The following is a 4,761-nucleotide window of genomic DNA, read 5'->3' as shown; positions in this document are numbered from 1 at the left end:
AGGGGGGCGCACCTTGCATCAATTTTTCTTTATTTTGTGCACAGACGCGTTTCGGCGTGCGCCTTCCTCAGTGTGCCTGCGTACTGAGGAAGGCACCCTTAAAAGTTATCAAGAAACCTGAGTGAAGTCTGCTACCCATCATTGATTTATGATATGATGTGGATGCATGATCTGAGACTTACTGTAGACAAATGTGTAATGTGAAGAACAAAACCCATAATGGTTCAGCAAACTATACATCCGGAGATATAAAGAACCGGCTCTGTATGTTTATGTTTTGGAGCAGTTGTTCAGTTCTTTGCACTATATGTTCACTTCAGAAACATTAAAGGCTCTTTTCCACTGCTGGTTTTCTGGTAGGCCTACAGCTCGACACAGCGCGACTCAGCCACCACTTCTTGCTTTTCGAATAGGCACGACACAGCTCAATCGTAAAGCAGAAAGTGGCGGCCAAGTCGCGCTGTGTCGAGCTGTAGGCCTACCAGAAAACCGGCAGTGGAAAAGAGCCTTACCTTATCAGGATATGTGTAAACCACTTTTCTGTTATACAGGTCAGCCTCACTCGACTCAGTTAAATGTGTCTGTGAAATGTTTAGGGATAATACTGGTGATGCTTTTATGTACTTTCTTAATAGTCACAAGATAAAGGTGGAGCTACATAGTATGAACTCAAATGTTGATAAAAGTTAAAGTTACTGCCTTCTGGCTTTGTAATGAATGAAGAGCTCTTTTCCAAAATGAGATATATCCATTTTATAGAATGTTGGGAAAGTGACATTTTTGTATTGGGCATTCCATTGAAATGCATTGCAAAATACATTTTCATAGAGGTTTTAAAGTATGTTCTCAAAACATTTGAATGGCAAGAATTCACACATAGATGAAAGGACCTCTTACCATTCAATTCCAATAATAAAATGCAAAAAGTCAAAAATGGTGGATATAGCGTTTTGGAAATAGTACAATCTATTGTCATGACCACTCCTCATCCCACTCTACTGCATTTAGTTTAGTGTGTGTAATGTTTTTCTCCATTGAAGTCGTCATCCAAATATTATCGGTATCATTCACAGACTAAATCAGTTCTAGTGGGAGTCGGGAACTGTGTGGAGCGCTAGACTGTAGAGTGTGCTGCTGGGAAAGCAGTAGGATGGGAGCTTTGTACCATGAGACAGAAGAATCACACTCCACACCTATGGAGAGAATGCAGCGTGGGCAATATGTCTGGCGAGCCGGTGGCATCTTCTGCCTTTGTTCTCGGCCGAGGGCAAAAGTGCAGAGAGGTGGGGGACAAAGGAGAGAGAGAGAGATGCAGAGATGCAGAGAGGTGAGGGAGAGAAGAGGACCATGAAGGGGGACAAAGGAGAGAGAGAGAGAGAGAGAGAGAGAGAGAGAGAGAGAGAGAGAGAGAGAGAGAGAGAGAGAGAGAGAGAGAGAGAGAGAGAGAGAGAAAGAGAAGGAGAAGGAGAAAGAGAGATGCAGAGACACAGAGAGGTGAGGGAGAGAAGAGGACCATGAAGTTGGACAAAGGAGAGAGAGAGAAAGAGAGAGAGAGATGTAGAGATGGGGGGGCAGAGACAAGGGAAAGAGATGCAGAGAAAGAGATGCCGAGAGGAGAGTGCCCAAGGGCTATTCTCAGGAGGCCTGGAGGCATTGCTTCTGTTCAGGGGGCCGCTTAGGAGAGGGTCCTGCGGAGCTAGATTGGCCTGGCCCATCTGTAGCTCCTGATGAGACACCATGCTCCACTCTCCACACTCCAGACTCCAACACTGACTGAAGTCTGACGCACTGTTGCTGTCCGTGGTCCTGAATGTTTTCCCCACTCTCTTTTCCCATAACATGCCTACGGGTGCCTAGAAGCAATTGTCACACCACATGCATGGATGTGGATGGGGGGGTGACAACTTCCCTATGTGGTGTGAGTAGTCTGTCACCGAAGCCAGGATGTTCTTTGACCAGTAATCACTCCACAAAATATACTATATAGCCTAGTCTACCGCAGGAGTAATGGCAGGAGTTTGATGCAGCCTGTGAAAGCGTATAATTTCACTAAAAAACAGCTTTGGTGCTGTGACCTTTCCTTCTGGGAGCCATTGCTGAATTTTAATAATATATTCCTATGTTGTACTATTACTCAGCGCATTCACTCACTCTTGTTTTTTTGTGCCCGCTTTCATGTTGGTAATAGCACTTGGTGCATGGTGTTGCACTTTTATGTTCCCCACTTGTCTCTCTTCACCCGCCTCTCTCTCTCCCTCATTTTTCTCTCTCTCACTTTCTCTATCCCTCTGTTTCAGTCTCTCTCTCTCTCTCTGTCTCTCTCTCTCCCCCTCTCTCACCCTCTTTTTTCTCTCTCTCACTTTCTCTATCCCTCTGTATCTCTGTGTCAGCCTCTCTCTTTCTCTCTCCCTCTTTCTCTCTATCCCCCTGTCCCTCCCTCCCTCTCCCTCTCTCTCTCTATTATGTGCCTTGAGTGGCTGGTGGGATCTCTGGGTCTCCTGTGTTCTTCCAGGTGTACATTATGATGATGAAAAGCAACCTTTTTCCCTTCAAACACCCTCGAGAGGTCTGCTGTGGGTTTGGAGGGCTTGTTATTGTAAACGGCACCTTAAGGGTAAGGCCACTCCTGCTCCTATTCGCTTCTAATAGACACAGACCCTGTGTCTTCACAGAGCAGGAGGCCAGAGTGCTCTGTGTGTGTGTGTGTGTGTGTGTGTGTGTGTGTGTGTGTGTGTGTGTGTGTGTGTGTGTGTGTGTGTGTGTGTGTGTGTGCGTGCGTGCGTGCGTGCGTGCGTGCGTGCGTGCGTGCGTGCGTGCGTGCGTGCGTGCGTGCGTGCGTGCGTGCGTGCGTGCGTGCGATGCTCTGAGCTCAAGGACTTGCCACAGTGGCTGCATGCTGCTGCAGCGTTGCATGTTAGTTGGTTGAGCTTCACACGCCACTCACTCAGTGTGGAATGCCTTTGTGTATGTGTGCCTGTGCGTGCGCGCGTGCGCGTGTGTCTGTGTGTGTGTGTGTGTGTGCGTGTGCGTGTGCGTGTGCGTGTGCGTGTGCGTGTGCGCGTGCGTGCGTGCATGTTTGTTTGTTTGTGTGTGCGTGCGTGCACGTGCTTGTGTGTATGTGTGAGAGTGAGTACCTATTCATCTGTGTGTCTCTGAGTCTGAGTGTATGTGTTATATGTGTCTGTGAGTAAGAGAGAGAGAGAGATGTCTGTTCACATTGTTAGTGGGCTCCCTCTGTGTAGGCCGGTGGGTTCACTCTGTGGTCTGCTAGGTGTTGTTGATGTTTGTTAGCAGGGCTGGCCTAGAAGAAAATAACTGCCTGGGCATTTTTTGACGTAGAACAGCCCCTCTCACAATTTTTCTAAGATATTATTTCTACAACCTTTTCTAATAGCCTACACTATGGCTCAGCCCATTGTCTGTATTAAAATGGACAAAATGAAAAAAACAAAACAAATGGAAACAAAAAGGAAAAAAAAAAACCCAACCCCGACAAAAACAACAGCATCGGCTCCTGAGGCGTGTCTGCCCACCGGGAAAATGCCCGGTATGCCAGATGAGCAGTCCAGCCCTGTGTTGTAGAAGTCTCTGCCTGAGCCTGAGCCTGAGCCTGAGTCTCTGCCTCTCATCTAATCTGGCTCCAGTGTGCTGCGGTGCTGTTCCTCAAAGTTCAGATTTGCACTCCCTAATCTCCAATGTGGCCTCCTCCTCAGCAGCCAGTCTTTGGCTCTTTGCTCTCTCCACCCCCCCCACCCCCTCCTTCATGTCAACAAATCACTTTCCCAGACTTTCTAGTGCTTCTAGAAAGAGCCTCGGTAGACAGGCAGGGAGAAAAAAAACATTTCTTATTTTCTGACCTCCTGAACTACTTCTTCTTCATCTAGTTATTTTTCTGTGCGTGCGTGCATGCGTGCGTGCATACCCATAAACCCCCAGACATAGACATAGATATATACTGTAGACACAGACACAGACACATGTGTCAGATTTTCTCATCTAGCTTACTTGTACTTGTACTTGTACTACGTCAAAATATAATTCTTCTTCTTCTTCTTCTTCTTCTTCTTCTTCTTCTTCTTCTTCTTCTTCTTCTTCTTCTTCTTCTTCTTCTTCTTCTCCTCCTCCTCCTCCTCCTCCTCCTTCTCTTGCTTCCCCTTCTAGTTCAACTTCTTCTCGTCTGTTGGCCATGTTGTTCAGAATCTCTCTCCGCTCTCCCGGAGCCTCCTGGGAGGTTTTTCTGATTGTGTCTGCTGTGCGGCATAGCGAGCGAGTGACTCATGAAGCCAAGCCGTGTGTCTGCATGTCAGAGTGTGTCAGACTCATCTGTCTTGTTATTTGTTTCTACATTTGGCTGTGATGTGGCACTGGGCACTGCAGTTCAAACATGATCTAACATCATCACACACAGACATAAAGACACACGCTGTATGTAGACATGCACAGAATACACATGCATGTAAATTCGCATACTGTAGACATACACACACAAAACAGGCTGATATGCACACACACACACACACACACACACACACACACACACACACACACACACACACACACACACACACACACACACACACACACACACACACACACACACACACACACACACACACACACACACACACACACATCTTCTGTCTCTCTGTCTTTCTCATACACACAAACAAAAATTAGCAAAATCATCAGTTACTGTAACAAACACGGGCAGCACTGCTGCTAGAGGAGCCTCAGCCTCGTGTGCAATTCTGTTGTGCTTTT

Source organism: Engraulis encrasicolus, chromosome 14 (assembly GCF_034702125.1).
Source record: "Engraulis encrasicolus isolate BLACKSEA-1 chromosome 14, IST_EnEncr_1.0, whole genome shotgun sequence".
Taxonomy (NCBI): domain Eukaryota; kingdom Metazoa; phylum Chordata; class Actinopteri; order Clupeiformes; family Engraulidae; genus Engraulis; species Engraulis encrasicolus.
This window is presented reverse-complemented; position numbering follows the sequence as displayed.